Source organism: Canis lupus, chromosome 22, assembly GCF_003254725.2.
Source record: "Canis lupus dingo isolate Sandy chromosome 22, ASM325472v2, whole genome shotgun sequence".
NCBI classification, from domain to species: domain Eukaryota; kingdom Metazoa; phylum Chordata; class Mammalia; order Carnivora; family Canidae; genus Canis; species Canis lupus.
This window is the reverse complement of record NC_064264.1, coordinates 2,833,549-2,853,386: the sequence shown is the minus strand read 5'-3', so window position 1 is coordinate 2,853,386 and position 19,838 is coordinate 2,833,549. Positions and strand designations below refer to the sequence as shown.

Below are 19,838 nucleotides of genomic sequence, written 5' to 3'. Positions count from 1 at the left end.
AATACCCCCCTGAGTCTAGCCCATCACATTTCCAGGATCTGTTGTGAAAGATGCTGATAAAAACAGTTGTTAGAGGGACAGGGTTAATCAGGCTTCTTCCTTTTAGATGTGGTCCCTAGCTGAAATAATTCTCCCTTGAGAAGGAAGCCAGACCAACACCCACACCAAGTTCTATAAAGCACAGACAGACCAGCTGACCAAAGTTCCTTATTCTCTTGCTGTTAGCTGAAACTCTTCATAAAACAAATTTGCTGTTTCACTTTTCTTTTAAATAAGCAAGCTGAATTACTTGGAAGAGGAAGGCAGGAGGAATAGAGGAGACAGAAACCAAGCAGCCGAAGCCCAGAAACATTCTCTGGTGAGCGTTTGTTTTTATCTTTGTTTTGTTAATTTGTTATTGAGGATCAGACCTTGCTGATTACTTCATGGTCGGAAGAACGCCTTCTGAAAAGCAAGTTAATTTTGTTCTACTATAAATTTTTTTCCTACCAGATACGTGGACATTTGAAAGATATTGAGAAAGTACAAAAAAAAGTAGAAGAAAGCAAAAACCACTACTGAGCTAGTGTCTATTGACATATTTGGGGGGTAGTTCTTTCCATTCTTTTTTGCATGTCTGCTTATAATTTAGTTTGATTTCCACACGTGTGTCCATACAGTACGATTACTTGATGTGCATTGTTTCCATTAGAGCATAAACTGTACATTGCTATAAATTCTTCATAATTATCATTGTAAATTGCTGGATACTGTGGCATTGAGGAGATTTACCAGACCTCACTCAAGCATTCCTCTGGTTTTGACCATATAGCATCTTTCCTATCTTTCACAGACCGGGTCATTTTATTATGTAAAATGTATTTTTTTTTTCCCATTCAGGGGAGAGAAGGTTTTGGTGGGGGGGAGAGGAGGTTAAATTTGAGAATGTAGGTGTCAGTGGTTTTACTCGGAGATGAAATGAGAGGGAGAGAGTGTGTGATATGTACACATCTGTTTATTACCCCTTTTGGGACCCAAATCGGTGGTTTAGCTGTATATTCAGCCAGGATTACCTGATTCTGAGGAAACCAAAAAGTATCCCTAGAATAACTGAAGCTTAGCTTTTGGAGATGAGCCAGTCAACTGTAGTAGTTTTTGTTTTGTTCAAAAAATTGTCCAGGTTGTTCCAACCGGTGGCCAGCATAATAATAGCTGACCTAAGTCACCTGAAATATTTTCCTGTCTCTGACACATACCTGAGATTAATACATATTAAGGGAAGGACAGGTACCATTTCAGGCAAGCCACCCAAATCTCCCTTTGAATACTGTAGAAGTAATTTGTGGGAAGTATAAAATGAACAAAACCTCTAGGAATTTCTGTCATCCACCGTAACCACAGAAACTCTTGTGTTGAGAACCTACCTACCAATTTCAATTTACGAATGCTTTGAAGAGATGGACTTGTTTCCAGTGCATTGGTTAGAAGTTTAGAGAGGTTGAGGCTCCAGAATGTTCCAAATGAATCAAAATTATGCCCAGCATCTGTTAATATTCTCCCTTCCTGTCGGCCTGAGGTCATAAGGGGTCCAACAGCACACAAACAACACCTGTTCTGGAAGAAAAATAGCATCTTTTTGTAATGTGTTCATGGCTATGTGTCAGGATCACATCGGGCATTTTTTTTTAAAAGACGTATGTATTTATTCATGAGAGACAGACTGAGAGAGAGGCAGAGACACAGGCAGAGGGAGAAGCAGGCTCCATGCTTCTGGAGCTGGATGCGAGACTCCATCCCAGGAATCCAGGATCACAACCTGAGCCAAAGGGAGGCGCTGAGCCAACCAGGTGTCCCAACATTGGGCATTCTTAGTACCCTATGTGTTTTCCAGACTGAGGAACTCCCATTTTTCAAGTGTGTCTTACACAGTAGACACCTGAGGCACACTAGTCCTCCAAGACTAAGCCTAGAAGATAAAAGCCTAACAAGGGCTTGTACCGTTACCAGTAGGCTCGGCTTAGTGCAGCAGCCAAGCTGGATAGTGCAGAGAAAGGCCAGCATTTGTCTGTGTTGCTCTGCTTTGCTTTGCTATAGCGCCTTGTCAAATTTATGTGAGAACCTCCAGCACTGCATCCGTGATTTTTCTCAGGGCACTGACCACTGCCTTCTTCGTACTGGAGTTACTCAGGTGCACATCTCCACCCTTCTACAGACCAAGATGCCTGAGGATGGAGTCCTTGCAGAAACCCTAGTCCATGGGCTCCATTAAGAATAGATGGAAAAGTAGAAATAAATTAATTTATCAATGAATGTGGAATTTAGTTAATGGCTCATGTTTATCTCTGTTGAATCAACTAACGTTAAAAAAAAATTACTCATGAGAGACACAGAGAGAGGCAGAGACACAGGCAGAGGGAGAAGCGGGCTCCCTGCGGGGAGACGCTCAACCACTGAGCCGCCCAGGTGTCCCTGCACCTATTAACTTCTTTATATTAACTCATCCACGGAGCAAATGGTACAACGTCTGACAGTATTTAGAGGAAAACTCCATCGGATCCATCACCTGGCAGTAGAATGGGCTGATGCGTTTGATAAAGAAAATAACGGAAGCTGGAGCCGTTGAGTTGGACTCAAAGAAATCCCCAAATTGGAAGGGTCCTTAGGAAGATCCAGGGTCAGGAAAGAAAGCTTTTTGCATCTCTAATGTTTCAAAGAGAGGTTTCAAGGACAGGGAGAAGCAGATTTGAAGAACAAGAAGGAAGGAGAAAGGACCGGAGGGAGGACAGGCCAGGGGAGGGACAGAGAAAAGAAGCAAGTGGAGGGAGAGGGAGGGGAGCAGAGCCTATTTGCTTTAGAGGTTTATTAAAAAAAAAGAAAAAAAAGAAAAAAAAGAAAAAAAAGATTTTGTTCATTATTTGACAGAGAGAGAGAGAGAGAGCGAGAGCACAAGCAGGAGGAGCTGCAGGCAGAGGCAGAGGGAGAAGCAGGCTCCCCACCGAGCAGGGAGCCCGAGGCGGGCCTCGATCCCGGGACCCCGGGGTCCTGACCTGAGCTGAAGGCAGACACTTAACCGACTGAGCCCCCAGGCACCCCTTTCATTGTACATTATAGAAACAACAATTTCTTATCATAAAAAAAGACTGTGTCCCACGTCAGTGTCCCCCTCTGGGGCCGTAGAGACAGCCTTTGCCGGGTTCGCCTCGCACACAAGCCATGAGGTGCACAAAGCACTGGGGCGTCGCATGTTCCTTAAAGGAAGTAGATTTCCTTTCATTTTGCATTGACAACACTTTTTATTCTCTTACCAATTGTTGGAGACAATGGAAGGCACTGTCCTTGTTGCCTGCAGCAGACAAATCCCTACCGGGAACCTGCTTGGACTTGCGAGGACAACCGCTGCCACCCCTCCTCGTGCCCGGAGTGTCCCTGTCCACGAGTTCGGGGCAGAGCACCGGCGGGCCCTCTCCTGCTGCCCACCACCCCGGCCGCGGCCTCTGTGCTCCTGCCCCAGAACCTAGATTTGAATTTCAGAAACAGTCAGTTCGTGATGAAAAATAAACACTATTTTGTTGCAAAAGACCATTGGGAATTTTTGTCTTTTTCCCTGGAGGACATTTAGTGTGAGGCAGGAGTGGGGGACGCCAATGACCCTTGACCCGCTAGCGCTGTGCTAAGGCCCAGGGCACCGCAGCCTTCGGGGGGCCTCCCCGCCGTGGGCCGAACCACCCAGGGGTGGGTGGGGAGAGGAGCGATGGGTGCCCGGGGGTGCGGGCCTACAGGCCATGGGGGCGGGGGGCGGCCCAGGGCCCGATGGGGTCGGGGCAGGCTTTTTCGTAGAAGTGGCGTCTAGAAAGAAGCGTGAGGCTGTGTCAGCGGTGGCCAGATGATCCGGAGCCCCGGGTGGATGCGCAGGGGAGGGCCGGTCCATGGGGCTGGAGTGGATCTCAGGGGACTCGTGGGAGACATACGCCGGGTGACAAGATCCGCACTGTGACCGCCTGGAGTCACGCTTGATTCTGATGCGATAGTGGGTTTGAAGCCGAAGCGTAGGGTTGTCAGATACACAGTTTGGAAAGGTCCCTCTGGCCACTGGGTAGAGAAGGGACCGAGAACAGCAAGAGCGGTGGCAGGGAGCCACTAAGGGGATTGTGTCCCTTGTGCAGGTGAAAGGTGACAACCTGTCCCGGGGCCACCGTCCACTGGGCCCTGTGATGAAAGGAGGTGGGAGGCGGGGAGAGGGGGGTACTGAGGCCAGGTGGGCTTCGGGGTTGTGGGGGGACCCTGGGCAGCAGGGCAGGCCCGGCAGGGAGGTGAGCCCGGGCCTTCCTGCTGCTCCGTGCCCTCCCCTCTGTAGCTCACACATGCCCGTGGCCCCCGTGCCCCCCGCAGCTTCCCGGGGAACCTCCCGGACAATTCCCCCGGCTTCCCGTTTTCCCAGACACATCAAAGCACCCTCTTCTTATTGTTTCTCAGTGCCCTACACAGCTACCCTCCACCTGGCACACTAAAAAGTCCTCAGGCTCTTCTCCCCTTGGCATCAGGCAGGGTGGCATCAAGCACAATAATGTGCCTGAGTGCCAGGTCCGCACAGCTGGGTGGGAGGCTTTCCCCGGTGTCCCCTCCTTGGGCTTCTGGAAACCTCTAAGGGGGTGAGTACTTGTTAATGCTCAATCAGTGAGCAAGGAGGGGTAGAGCTGAGATTTGGCTCCTCTTGTGGTTTAAAGCTTTTCTGTGATACCACGGCGCCTCTGTGTCCTCCCGAGATGCGAAGGATGCTTCACAAGCCCCCTTCGTAAATGATTTCTTGGCTCTAAGACGTGAATTCAACAGCAGAATATGAAATGCCTTGGTGGGAGGGAAGAGAAGGAGACGGAGTCTTCATCTGAATGAGGGCACTTTGCTGAGCCCCTGAGTCACAAGCCTCTGGGTCATGTCATGTGCAGTCACTTTGTGGGCAAGGATAGTCTGAACGCTGACACCGCTTCTAAGAAATTATTGAGCTCTGTTGGGTGACGGCTCCTGAAATGACACTTGCTGGCCTTCTGGCTTTGCAGTGAGAAGGCTGGACAATCAGACACAGACGTAGAGTGGCCCCTTGGCCCTCCTGAGGTCGGAGACTGGGTTAGTCACAGACACCGCCAATCTTCCTGGATACACTGGTGAAGTGCGCTGGGGCCAAAAATTGCTGAGATAAGTTTATAAAATTCAATCCGTAATCAGTGACGTCGGTTCATATGTTCTCTGCAACCAGAGCTAAGGGACGCCTGCGTGGCTCAGTGGTTGAGCATCTATCTCCCTGCTTCTCCCTCTGCCTGTGTCTCTGCCTCTCTCTGTGTCTCTCATGAATAAATAACCGAAGTCTTAAAAAAAAAAAAAAAAAAAAAAAGAACAAACCAAAAACAACCCAGAGCTAAGAAGTTAGAAGAGCCAGCACTGAGTTAAAATAATCCTTAAACAAATGAAGTCATATCTTCAAGGGGCTCAGAGAAGTCCTCACACACTCAGGTCTTTGTGTTCAATTTTGTCTTCGTCTCTTGTAGTGGTTGAGTGTCCCTAGTGAGAAAGAACATGGAAGAAAAGTTAGCTTTGGGACAACCTTGGAGGACAAGAGAAGGAGATTAAGCAGAGACAGAGGTGGGAAGAAGGAGGTCAGAGATAATGCCATGCATCTCACTTTTGGGGGCAGAGAGAGGCCCCCTCACATGCTCAGATGCCAACCTTCTCCTAGGGTTCAGTTCTTGCTATGCTCCTGGAGATACACTGTTCTCTGGAAGCATCTGTACCCTCAAAATTGTGAAAAAAATCCAGTTTTAAGGGGCAACTATCTCCAAATGTGTTCAAAATCCATAGGCATCTTTTTGCACAGGAAAACCATGCAGAGAGGAGCTTCACAGGAGAACGTACAAACAAGAGGAAAAAAGCAATCAAGCAAACCATGGAGAAAAGGCAAAGGGTAGAAAAAAGACAACTTTTGCTAATCTACGTGTCTTGGGCTGATGTCTGACATCTGACTCCTCTGAAATGGTCGCTTTTCATCCACGCAGACCTTTGCCCTGATTAATGTCGGCTCCGGCAACACACATTTTCTTGAGGTGCCTCTTCCGTCTGTCCGTGTGCCTTTGTGGTGGTGGATGTCGTTTTTCCCTGCGTCCTGAGGTCTGAGCGAAGTTCCCCTTTCCGTGGAAGAAGGCGGCGGTCGTGGGTGCTGCCGCCCAGCCCCATCCCCAAGCCGGGCCTGACAGTCCATGTTTCACGAAGGCCCAGCAGCTCTGGGCAGAGGCCTGGCCAGGACGGCTCTGGTGGCTTCCCTGAGCCCTCAGGAGTCGGGGAAAGTACTAGAAGGAGAGGAAGGCAGACGCAGACTGAAGGGCACATGAGGATCGGCAGCTGGGCCAAATTAGCGAAAAGCTGACAACCCAACTGCTATGATTTTAAGAAAATGTTCTAATTAGGAGACTTTAATATGATAAGGTGTCAGGTCTTTAGAGCTAAAAGAAGAAACCAAATGAACGAAATGCAGGATTTATTTTGGGGTTTTTTGAACTGCCTCAGAACATTCTGGAATATAGGGAGCAGGCAAGTCAGGGAGAGGGACCAGTCCGCCGTACCCTCCCTACTGGTCCTGCTGGGCTGCTGGAGTCCGAGGACAGACGGCGACGGGGGCTGCAGGTGTGGTTACAAAGGCAGCCAGTCAGGTCAGACAATGAGGGGGGCCCGGGGGCCCAGCGAGGCCAGAGACCCACTGCGCCCCGCGACACCTGCCCGCAGGAGCCGGCCCACCCCGGGGCTGGGAGCCGGGCTGGCCCAGGGGCTCTTGCTCGGGGTTTCAGGCCACCGCAGACACCCGCAGCCATCTGGTGAGCAACACATTGAATTTCCTGCCCGCTGAGGCTCAGGTGGGTGGGATCCGGGAGGGCAGGGTTCTGGAAGCTTCGCTACTTCCAAATCTGGGAGTCCTGACCCGAGGGCGAAACCTGAATAGCAAAGCTCCGGGAGTGGAGGCTCCGATCACCCGTGGGGTGCATCACCGGGCCTTACACAGGACTGGGCTCCAGAGCCCCCGGCCCCAGGCCGTTAGGCAGACTCCGCAGAGCAGACTAAGCGGCTTGGAGCCTCCTCTCGGGGAGTCTGCCCTCGGGGAGCTTCCAGAGCTGCAAACGCTAATCAGCCTTCCCGGGTTACAGCAGATCGGCCTAGGCGCTGACCTCTCAGCTCCCGGGCCAGGGGGAGCCAGGGGCCTTCGGGAGGCAAAGGCCCGTTGGCCTGGAGGTGCCTCTGGGGACTTGCACTTTGAGGCACCTTGGGGGGGCACAGGGCGGAGGAGGGATGGCAGCAAGAGAATGCTCCGAAGTGCTGGCTCCATGGAATCGGGGCCCTGTGGGTGCCACCCACCTGCCCCCCATCTATGGTGAAGCCTGGGGAGCAGCTCAGTTCCTCATTCAAAAGATGTGGTAATCTCAGTTCTGTCTGTATTTCTTTTCTTTTCTTTTCTTTTTTTTAAGATTTTATTTGTTGATTCATGAGAGACCTGGAGAGAGAGGCAGAGACACAGGCAGAGGGAGGAGCAGGCTCCCTGCAGGGAGCCCGACGTGGGACTCGATCTCGGGACCCCGGGACTCGATCTCGGGACCCCGGGGTCACGCCCTGGGCGGAAGGCAGGCGCTAAACCGCTGAGCCACCCGGGGACCCCCCCTCTGTCTGTATTTCTATTTGCGTCTCTAAAACTTAATTTACTTTAACCCTTTGGAAAAAATCTGAAAAGTACCAGACCATCGCGAGGAGGCCAGAACATATACGAGGCTTTAAGTGTCGGCCACGACTTTTGGGGCCAGTTTCAAGGAAGGACTGAGCAGTCCTGCAGGTCAAGAATCAGGGACTCGATGATACTTCCCTATTTCGAGGAATGGATCCGTTGGGTACTGTGGGGCCTCTGGGATTTCGAGGGACAAACATGTTGTAGAACCTTCTGATCCAAAGGGTTGGTTCTCTGCACACATTCAGGTCTTAGTCGGAGATCCTTTGCCCTAACAACGACTCCCACGTGGTGCTCTCTCTCGTGCCAGCCCTGGCCTGTGCACCGTCCATGCATCCACACCTTCATCCTCACAGGCACCCTGGGAAGGAATGACTGGTATTATCACTGCCCCCCACTTGATGGAGGAGGAGTGGAGGCCCAGGGAGAGAAAGTTACTGGCCCAGGGTCACAACGCCAGTTGGTGAAAGAACAAGTGCTCACGTGTGGAGTCTCTGCCCTCACCTGCTGCCCTGCCATTGCCTCCCTGCCACACAGACGCCATAAATATATATATATATATATATATGATTAAGTATCTCTCAGCCTTGTTTTGATATTTTTACCAATGCCCTGAGAGCCTTTTCACCTTTTAAATCATTTTTCAGGGCACTTGAGTGGCTCGGTCGGTTAAGGGTCTGCCTTTTACTCAGGTCATGGTCACAGGTCCTGGGATCGAGCCCTGCATTGGGCTCCCTGCTCAGCGGGGAGTCTGCTTCTCCTTCTCTCTCTGTTCCTCCTCCCTGCGCCTCCTCTCTCTCTCAAGTAAATAAATTAAAAATCTTTAAAAAATAAATCAATTTCTCAAGGCCCCAAACTTGAAGTTAAATCATAATAGTTACATCATTGAGTGTCCAAACCGGGTGAAATATTTCCCACTCATCATGCCATTAATAGACAAGGCAAGTGAGTTCCAGAGACGAGAAATCACTTGTATGGGATTCCCAAGCTTATAAGTAGCAGATTTGACTCCATGACCTTACCCCAACTCCCTCCTCTGAATAGTTCCATGAGCTATAAAAAGAAGGTTCTATTTGCCATTTCATAGTATTCCGTAGCTCTGAGGGCGAAAACCCAGGTTATACTCTAAAGTTGTCAGAGGAAACAAAGAGCATTATGTTGGGGGGAGTTGTGACCTGCAGGGTGGTTATTAAAGCAGATGCCTCATGCCATGAAGAACTTCAAACCCACAGTGACATGGTGGGAGGATGTAGACCTAAGTGAAGGCGAGAGGGAGGGGTCTGATGGGGCTGTGAATTCACCTGAACCATCAAATCCCATGGTTCTGTGATGTGTTAACTGGTTTAATCTCCCAATGGTACGCTAAGGTCGGGAGATGCTAAGTTTCTAGACAAAATCCAAGGTTACAGTGGTGATTTTGTACGTAGAGGGTAGGCGTGGAATTCAAGGCACGTCATATAAAAATAATGGAGATAACTCTGTCCATTGCTTGGATGGGAGATATTAAAGAGAGAGAAAAATTAAAGAAAACATCCCTCAAATGGTCACCAGCTATATTGGTCTGTTCCAGCTGCCATAACACAATACCACAGGCTGGGTGGTTTAACAACAGAAATTTATTTCTCACCCAGTTCTAGAGGCTGGAAGTCCAAGATCAAGATGCTGACAAGATGGATTTTATTCTGAGACCCTTCCTCTTGGCCTGCAAGCGGCCACCATCTGGCTGTGTCCTCACATGGCAGAGTGTGTTTCTTCTCCTAGGATGCTAGTCCTATTGGATCAGAACTCTACCCTGACTTCACCTTATTTAACCTTATTTGTCTCTATAAAAGCCCTATCTCCAAATACAGTCATATTGGAGGTCAGGACTTCCCTATATACCTTGGGGGGGCACATAGACATCCAGTCCATCACACCAGCGGAGTGGGATTGATTTGAGAGGGAGGATGGACCCACGTACGATTTGAGGTGGAGACAGAAGCTCCAAATAAGGCTTCCCTGTAGACAACTAGAAATGTAAGAGTATAGCTTAGGTTGGAATTCAGAAAAAACAAACAAACAAAACAAACTTAAATTTTTTAGATCCCAGAGATTTTTTTTCCCTTTATTTGTAGAATTGAGATAAAAATGCCAATTCAGCCTATCTCAAAAGATAGCCAAGTGGAGCGAATGAGATACCTGAAAAAAAAATCCTTTGTAAGTTATAAGGCGAAAATGTGATATTTTCACATATAAAAGACATCTGGGAGGCGGAGGCCCAGAGGTGGGCTAGTCAAGTCTCCACGGTGGGGGAGTTCTTGCGGGAGTAGAGAGAGCACTGAGCTGAGGGCCACAGTGGGGCTCCAGTTGTGGTCCACACTCAGGTAAAGAGCTAACAGTGGATTCAGAAGGGCTGAACAACCAGGAAATGGAAAACCGCAAGCCCTCGGAACCACAGGAGACAGAGAAGTGGAGGTTTCCCTGATAAGATCTGAGGATCAAATTCTAGAGTAACTGAGAAGGAAGTCTGAGAAAGAACAGTAGAACTGCCTGTTGGACAGGAACAGATGACCTGATCCTAGTCCTGCCTGATTCAGAGGGGGCTTTCGAGAGATGGTGGGGACCGGGGACGTGGTGATGGCTGTCAATTAAAAAGAGGAAGATGAGACAGAAATGACAACAGTGAACCCAGTGGTTCGGGTGGGGGGTTAAGTGCAAGAGGACACACAAAACCAAAAATTCCAATGGGGTCACATTATTAGGTAGGAGAAGAGAAAACTGGCGTCTGGTTGACCCCCTGCTGTGTGGTGTGAGCACACTCTATCATTTACAACTCAAAACAGTCCCACAGGCCATCTTTTTTAGCCTCATTTTGAGAGTGAGGAAGGTGAGGGCCAGAGAGGAAGGGTCAAGCAGCTGGAAAGTGGTGGATTGGGAGTCAGACCAGGTCTGCTGGACTCCAGGTACAAGGTACAGGCTAGTCTTGAGGTCCAGGTGGATGAAGTTTGGAGGGGAAGGAGCAGCGAAGATCAGAAGGGACAAGAGTCACTGGAGGGGGTTTGGCTAAGAGTAACAGTCAAGGTGTCTCCAGAGGAAGGAGGACGTGCATCTTCCCTCCCTGACTCAAAATCTTCCTCCGGCACCACACCCTTCTCCACTGCTGCACCCTTATCGGTTTCCTGGCCTTGGGCTTCCCCCGACCCCTCTGGTCCCCTGAGACTCTTCCCCCTGCTGACCACCTGCTCCTTCAGCTGGTCTCTCTCCTGGCCTCCTTGACATTGCATCCTTGACTCGTGGTTTGACTCATGGTCTCTCATGGTTTGGCCAGCCTTGGTCAACCGTCCCTCCCAGGCTCCTGCTCTCTGCCCGTCTCTTCATTGTCCATGTGCCCCCCACCCCAGGCTCTTGTCTTTGACCCTCTTCTCTTCTCTGTCCTCACACCCCTGTGGGAAGTCATCCAACTTTTCTGGCTTCAGTCACCTTCAAGTGCTGATGACCCAGAAATTCATCAGGGTCCCCCCACGCCTCCCCCCAGCTCTGGACCACGAGGACACAGTTCTATTTACATGTGTCACGAAAGCCTCACATTCAAAGTGTCCCAAATTGAACTCATTCCCCCTCAACCCCCCTCCCCAACAGCATCTCTCTCTTATGTTCTTTTTTATTAGTGCAAAGCACGTTGTCCCAGAAAACACCTAGAAGACTCCCCGCCGCCACCTTGCCCTGACTGGGGCACCTTCCGTAACCGGTCCATCCGCAACTCGGGCCACCTCTCATGTTTCTCTATACCTCTCAGTCCCATCCAGCTGTGACCACTGTCTCCGCCTGAACGATCACAGGAGCGCCCCTTGCAGACTCTCGGAAGCCAGGCTCGCCCCCTTCCCGACTATCCTCCACCTGCTGCCACCTGCTTCTAAAACACCATCTGCCTCCGCGATCCCAGGGCTCTCACCGCCCTCAGAATAGGCCTGGCGTCCCTTGTGGAGGGAGGTCGCTCTCAACCCACCGGGGGCACCTCATCCTCGTTTTCGTGCTTCACCTGGACTGTATCTCTCGCCTCCCCGAGCTTGCCCTGTGCTCTGCGTCCTGTTCTGTGCCCGAGCCCCCGGCCTCCCCACAGCCAGCCTCTCCCCCGGGTACCCCACAGCCTCCCGTGTCCCCAGGGCCGCGCCCTGTGGCATCTCGTGCCGAGGGCCCCCTCACCTTGCTCGTATCTCGAGTTGTCTGGTTCATCCCCACCCGGGGGCTCCTCTAGGTCTGAGGTTGTGTTCTCTTCCCGGGCAGGCCCGCGGGCCCTAGTTCTGTGGCTCGGGGAGGCCGGGGAGGCCGGGGAGACCGGGGAGGCCAGGGAGCCCTGAGCCAGGGAGCCGGGAGCTGGGCCCCCCGGGATCCCATAGCTTTGCATGTTTCCTCCTCTACAAAGTAGCCCCTTCGGCCTCCCTGGGGCTGCCTGGGGACTGAGTGACCCCGGGGGAGCAGGCCGGCAGGCCGGCAAAGGTGGGGAGCTGGAAGCCAGGTAAGCGGGGAGCCCCTGAGGCCAGGCAGCCAGCGGACTGAGGGGAGCTTGCTGGAAGGATTTTCCACGTGGGAGTGAGGAGCCCCAGAGACAGGGGCCCAGCGGAGGACCCGGGATGTCACCTGGTGGCAGTCTCCTGTCCCGGTGCTGGCCGCCTGGGTGCTGGGCAAAAGCCCACCATGAAATCCTTGTAAAGACGATCCAGAAGATTCCCTGATCCTGAGGGCTTTATGGCAACCCCACAGCACCTGGTGGTGTAAGGCGCATCGCTTGTCCCTCCCAGGGGCTGTCGTGTCGGGGTGTGCAGGTCCTGAGACAGGTCACGGCCCAGATCTCGGCACCCGAAGGGGAAGCACACCTGAGCGCTGATGGGATGGGGGCAGGGGCGGGGCTGGGGGGGTCCTCGGTGACGGGGGTCACTAGGCTCTGTCCAAAAATACATTGTTCTTTAAAAAAAAAAGAAAACGGGGGGGGGGGGGAGGGTATCCCTGGGTGGCTCAGCAGTTTAGCGCCTGCCTTAGGCCCAGGGTGTGATCCTGGAGTCCTGGGGTCGAGTCCCACGTCAGGCTTCCTGCAGGGAGCCTGCTTCTCCCTCTGCCTGTGTCTCTGCCTCTCTCTGTGTGTCTCTCATGAATAAATAAATAAAACCTTTTAATAAAAAAAAGAAAAGAAAAGGTATTTATCTAAGTTCAGATGAAAATAATCTCTGCGATGTTCTAGACGCTTACGGCTTTGCTCTGATCATGAGAACACTCTTTTTTTTTTAAGTTGCCCTATGTTTTGTTTTTTTTGTTTTTGTTTTTTTTAAGATTTTATTTATTTATTCATGTGAGACACAGAGAAAGAGAGAGGCAGAGACACAGGCAGAGGGAGGGGCAGGGACCCAGGATCCTGACCTGAGTCGAAGGCAGCCGCTCAACTGCTGAGCCATCCAGGCGCCCCTGACCTTGAAAACATGCTACGCATCAGGGGAAGCTCTTCATCCTCATCAGGTTTTAACCGGCCTCGCAACATATTTGGTTTTCTTCATAACTGAAACGTGGAATCCACAGGAGACAAAGCCTTGATTCTTGCTTTGTGCCTGGCCCCTTTTCAGTACAGGAAGCTGTGTACGTGCTCTTTCCCCTCTTCCGCCAAGACGGTGGAAATTAGGCTGTCAATTTATTTCCTGGTTTTCCCTGAATTTACTTCTTCGTGTATTTCTCAGCTTCCTGTCACGTACTTAATTGGTCTGGCTGATTTTTAAAACCACGTATAGCAGGCGATTTCTTTTTCTTTTTCTTTCTTTCTTTTTTTAAACAGTCTGAAATGTTGAAGTGCGATGTGGTCGGACGTATTTTGTATTTTATATGGGCCGGAAAGAGCAATCAAAACGTTTTAAAGGATTTTCAAGAGAAAGTGTTGAGCTAAATGGAATTTTGAAACTGAGCTGGGCCTGCGGTTAGCCTGTGGCTGTCAGCTACATGAGGCTTCTAGGAAGGGTAGCGTGTGTTTTCTTTCTAAAGCTTTCCAGGGATTAAGGTGCTCTTGGAATCAAAGCTCCAGCTTCCTTAGGGTATTCTATCCCTGCAACTGAGGCCATTTGTCAGCCACCGACCACCCTCACACCCCTCCAGGCCCCCGCAGGGCCCAGAACCAATCCCAATCTCAGGCAGAGGAATGGAAGCAGCTCTGGAACTCAGGTCACCCTGGGGGTTGATCTGATCCTGACTTTGTGCCTTGACTCTAAATTTGGACAACTCTCTTTTTCCTAAGATTTGGTCTTCATCTCATTAAGGAAAGTGGACCCCTGTCTTAGCATCCTTGGCCTAAGTCTCTGTGCCCAAAGGCTCTCCAAGACCCAGGGCCTCCAGACTCAGGGCCTCTAGGACTCAACACCTCCAAGACCCAGGGCCTCTAAGGACTCAAAGCCTCCAGGACTCAATACTTCCAAAACCCAGGGCCTCTAGGATTCAAGGTCTCTAAAACCCAGGGCCTCCAGACTCCAGGATTCAGGTCCTTCAGGACTAAGGGCCTCCAAACTCCAGGGCCTCTAGGACTCAGGGCCTCCAACACCCAGGCCTCCAGGATTCAGGGATCTCAGGATTCAGGGGTTCCAAGATTCAGAGCCTTTATTATTCAGGGTCTCCAGGAATCACAGCCTCCCAAACCCAAAGCCTCTAGGACCCAGGGCCTCCAGACTCAGGGACTCTAAGACCCAGGACTCCCTAGGACTCAGGGACTCCAGGATTCAGGGCCTGTCTGTACTGACCCTGTCTTTCCACGGTGGCCTCACCATAAATGGTTTTGCAGCTTTCAGATGGACTTCCCCATGAGTCCTGCCTTGCTCCCCAGTTGCTCAAGGAATCCCTGCTGTAAGGTCCATTTTTTGTCCCCACTACACCCCTCTCTAGTGGAACACCTATTACCAACTTTTCTGGTGACTTCTTGTCTGTGGTTGTACCTGCTGGACTCCATGCCTACCTATGATAAGAGATTTTCCTCAGCATCTATAGCTGTTGGTGTCCCTGAAGGCTTGCCACACCCTAGGGCAGAGCACAGGCTGCTTCCCAACTTTCCCCGGCTGCCCTTCTCATCACAATGCACAAGCCCTGTTGGTCTTGAGATGGGAAAAGTGGTCTTCATGGCCAAAAAGTCTAAGGACTTGATTGCTTTTAGATCCATTTCTACTTTTTCCAGATTCTTTCCTGGCCTTAGATATGAGCTTTCCCTAAGATTCTATCAGAATCCTGGCTCTAAAGTCAGGGACCTTAAGACTACAGTAGGTTCTATATGGCCATACGGATAGGACTCCATCCAAAAAAAAAAAAGGCCATTTGTAATGAAACCCACGAGAATTCCTCTGGCTGGTCACATACCTGTCCTATTTCTCATGCCTCATCTCTTTGTCCTTCTACCCTAGCCCTGCCAACCAGTAGAAATTTTAATTCTCTATAAGATCGAGTTAACACGCTATCTCCAATTTCCTTGTTTTTCTGTATTCCCTTTCCCAAGTTAGGCCTACAGACTTTTAGCCTCTGTGTGATGATCTTTCTGAACTGTATCTGTAGCCTTGACCTGTCTCCTGAGCTCTAGAGTGTGTGCTCCTGATCCCAGCTAACGGCCTCACCATTCTCCCTATAATCCAAGCAAGAAACCCGAGACTTGCTGTGGAGACAGATCAAAAGCCACTATTCATGCAATCAGAACGAAGGCCCTATAGTCCTCTCAAAAAGGAGTGGCCCTCAGCTCTGCATTGGAGAACTCTCATCTTGTCAGTCTACTCCTAGGCCTAAAGAAATCAGTTTACACAAGTCAAACTCATAGGGAAATAATTTTTAACCCAGAATTCTGGTTATTCTGGTTTGAACACGTATAATGGGAGATCCTACTTTCCCTTTATTGTAATCTTCCAGTTCACAATTCAAAGTCCACCTTCCCAGAGAGGCCTGATGAAGCAGATGAGTTATTAGAAGCTTGCCTGGTAGGAATAGACCGAAAGAAAGTAGTGGAAATGGTCTTGAGAGATTTTCATCATAAGCATGTCAAAATAATCCAAGAGTTATCAGTATTTCTGTACAGTATGCTTTTCTAGCAAATACGAAGAGGAGTCTACTTGTTACACTTCGTATGAACATGAGAACTGAGGTCATCAACTCATCCTCATGGTCAGTGGGATGACAGATGTTGGAGCTAAGTCATTCCTGCATTCATTCATGAGGGTGGAACAGCTGGGGAGCATTTACCCACTGCCAAGGACTGTGCGAAGCATGCTTTCTCGCTCTCTTTCTCATTTAATGCTTACAACAACCCCGTGAAATCAATGTTATATAATATCCTTGTTGTGGGTTGAATTATGTCCCCCAAAATGATATGTCCAAATCCTAATCCCAGATATTTGTAAATAAGACCTTATTTGGAAACGGGATCTTTGTAGATATAATTAGTTAAGATGAGGTCATACTGGATGAAGATGGGCCCTAACCCGAATAACTTGTGTTCTTGTAAGAAGAGGAGAAGACACAGCAACACAGGATATGTAGTAGGAAGATGATGTGAAGACGCAAAAGAAAATACCTTGGCACAGTTAAGAAGTTGGAATAAGACATCCACAAGCCAAGGAATGCCAAATATCATGGGTAACCACTAGAAGCTAGAAAAGGAAGGAAGAATTCATACCTGGAGGCTTCTAAGAGAGCCTGGCCCTACTGATACCCAGATTTCAGACTTCTAACCTCCAGAACCATGAGAGAATAAATGTTTGTTGTTTAAGGCTCTAGTTCTTAACTTTGTTAAGGCAGCCCGAGGAAATGAATACAATCTCCATTTTACAAATGAAGTAATGGATGCTCAGAAATGCTAATTTATCCAAAAGTGAGTGTTTAGAACTCTCTGACTCAAACACTAGAACACTTGCTAGTCGAACTGGCCCATTAGGTGGGAGTTCTCTTTCTCTTCTATCCAAACCTTGTTCCAGAAAAATTATATAATAACATCAACATTTCCCAAGTAAGACTCTGTGGTGGAGAGTCCCTTGAAGTGGATAGATTTCTTTGGTGGAGTCAAATAGGTCCTGCAAAGCAGGCTGGAAGGTTGTGGAAGAAAATAAGGTAATGATTTCTATCCAGGTTGAATGGAAATCTCTGTTCTCACTCCCAAAGTGTTAGGTTTTGCTGATAGGGTTCTGATAGTTCTCAGAATGTGTTAATGTGCACAAAAGTTTTCAGGATCAAAAAAAAAAAAGGAAGGATGCTGTGTATAAATCAGCCTTTTTTTTCTTTTCTTTTCTTTTTTTTTTTTTTTTTTTTTGGTTCTATCTTCTTGCAGGACCCTCAGAGAGCCTTTAACGTGCATTACGAATCTCCAAGAGAGGAACACTAGAGCTTGCGGTATTTCTCAAGCTGATTTAAACATGGAAGCCTTGTCTTTTACAGAGCATCTTATGGAATTCATATTTCATGGAAGATACTTTGGGAAGTGCTGAATTAAAGAAAAAAAGCTTTTCTTTCTTTGACATTATTTACATGTCAACCGTGTTTTCTGAGTTACAGCTTCACATAAGTGCCTGAAGGAGAATTGAAAAACATCCTTGCTGCATCAGAAATATATTTACAAACCATCTCTTTGGGTAGGTTCATTTAACTGTTTTACCATATAGATTTATTCTTTAGATCGTTATGCAGATTCTCGGGAGTCACTGTCTTCTAGCCGAAGGCCATTGAGAATATACCAGTAGTTGAACAAAGTTGGGTCTGTTGACTTGTCATGTCAAGGGGGAATGCGCACGAAGGGAAAATGGGACATCTCAGAAAGAGGATGCTTGCATTAGATGATTTGGGGGTAAGAATCAAGGAAGCAGGACTTCACAGGAACAAAAATGGTTATTAGTTCTTATAGCAGACCCTGAAAAACAAGGACCCACTTTATCATACTCAGATAATGGAAACATGTCCCCCAAATCCTCCTGTCCTTTCTAAACATCCAGGAAGCTTCCCTTCACCCATACCTCCAGTCAGAGGCTGTTATGTAATATTTATTCAGGTGCAGTAATAAGTGTTTACTTTAGTATAAAATTTTCTAAACCTGGGCTCTGTCAAAGATAAACACAGCCAGGCACTAGTTAAAGGAAGGACAGATTTTAATGAGTAATATACTGTTGCAGTAAAGAGTCCGGCATGAACTGAACTCAACTTCAATTTTTACAGAGGTGAGTGGATATTTTTAAGGAAGAAGGAAGGAATGGGTGGGGTGGGTGGGTAAACAGGAGCTCAGCAGTGTCAGGGAAGTGAAAAATGATAAAAAATGAAAAGGGAGGTTGGCCCATGTGAATTGTGCAGTTTGCTGACACTTTTAAAGCTTAGGATCTTACCCTTCCAGAGAGGCTGGGAGACAGGAGCCCTACCCTTAGGTGTTGGCTAGAACAAACAGTAAATTCTTCCAGTAGCCTCGAGTTGTTTCAGGCTCTATAAGAAGAGGAGGTTATGGCATCCTACAGATGTGGCCCTGAGCTGTTAAATAACTGTTAGTCCTTTATTCAAGTCTTTATAGGCCAACGTGGAAGCCTAGTCAAGAAGAGGACTCAGAGGAGCCTGCCTAGAGTTTGATCAAGGAGAGAGTCTTGTCAGCTTCCAGAACAGAAGCTGTACACCTTAAATAAGTGAGACTCTTATGAGGGCCGGAGACAAGTTATGAGTGATATTTTCCAGTTGCATTATTCCCACTCTGGTAGTTGTTGCTTGCACAGTGTGCGTGCCAGAGGGTCGGTTATCTCTCCTGAGAGTTCTTTCAATCAGCCTGTGCCTGACTCTTTCAGATGTCTCTGTCTGTATTCTTTTTTAGGGAAACATGATTCCTGTGGGAGTGATAATTTTAAACATCTGACATCCTCTAATGATGGTCTTGTTGAATACACAGGATACGTTAGTGTGTGGCAGGTGGATGTAGGCCCGATGTCCACAAAAGAAGTAGACTAGTGGTACTTGGAATTCAAGAATCATTTATCACAACAGGAATGAGCTTTTTTCTTTATTTGAGCATCTGTGGTGGAGAGTCCCTTGAAGTGGATAGATTTCTTTGGTGGAGTCAAATAGGTCCTGCAAAGCAGGCTGGAAGGTTGTGGAAGAAAATAAGGTAATGATTTCTATCCAGGTTGAATGGAAATCTCTGTTCTCACTCCCAAAGTGTTAGGTTTTGCTGATAGGGTTGTAAGGACTTCAACAGAAGCATTCTGTTGACAGGGGGCAATGTACAATTTTTATAAGACTGAAATTGGAGTTAATTATGTGAGGGAAACTTAAATATCAGAAGGGATATATAGGAGAACATTTACATCTTGAAGTGATTTTTTATTTATTTGTTTTTTGGTGTGCTTGTTTTTAGCTACTGAATTTTGTCAGTGAGCAGTTAAATTCAGGAAAGTAGCTATGATCTAAGGAAAAAACAACCCAGAGGGGAGCCTGGGTGGCTCAGTCAGTTAAGTATCTGACTTGATCTCAGCTCAGATCTTGGTCTCAGTGTTGTGAGTTCCAGACCCACACTGGGCTCCATGCTGGGTGTGGAGCCTACTTAAAAAAAAAAAAAAGAAAAGAAAAAAGAAAAGAAAAGAAAAGAAAAGAAAAGAAAAGAAAAGAAAAGAAAAGAAAAGAAAAGAAAAAAACAACCCAGAGAATTTTGTTTTCTTTTAAGTGGCAGAGACAGTAATGGGTCACAGGATGAAGATAAGAGAGATCATATCAGCTAATAGGGTAAAATTACGGTAATGAACAAAATGAGTAGTAAAGGGAAAGAAGAGAGTGCTAAAGAATCAGAAAACTAATTTTGTTCTGTCTTGTGTGAAAGCTGTCTGCTTCGGGAGTCAATAATCTGGCCTTCTGGGGATCCCTGGGTGGCACAGCGGTTTAGCGCCTGCCTTTGGACCAGGGCGCGATCCTGGAGACCCAGGATCGAATCCCACGTCAGGCTCCCGGCATGGAGCCTGCTTCTCCCTCTGCCTATGTCTCTGCCCCTCTCTCTCTGTGTGTGTGTGTGACTATCATAAATAAATAAAAAATTAAAAAAAATAATCTGGCCTTCTGTAAATCCACAGCTTCTGGAGAATTTCTAAAAATCTTCAGTTTGAAGTCTTTCAAGAAA

At 48.4% G+C, this 19,838-nt stretch overlaps 1 protein-coding gene across 7 annotated transcripts in view; it reads left to right on the top strand.

Moving 5' to 3' along the window:
- Positions 1-19,838, top strand: part of CYSLTR2 (cysteinyl leukotriene receptor 2) — a 64,398-nt gene that overhangs the window by 34,132 nt on the left and 10,428 nt on the right. For 2 of the 7 annotated variants that reach the window (XM_035704453.2, XM_025478330.3), the window contains 2 exons: positions 277-358; positions 17,034-17,334. The gene's annotated coding sequence lies outside the window, so the exon portion shown is untranslated. Of the gene's footprint in view, positions 1-101; positions 359-17,033; positions 17,335-17,868; positions 17,914-19,838 lie in introns of those variants that run through there. The other 5 variants (XM_049099357.1, XM_049099356.1, XM_025478331.3 and 2 more) reach the window with 5 other exon arrangements.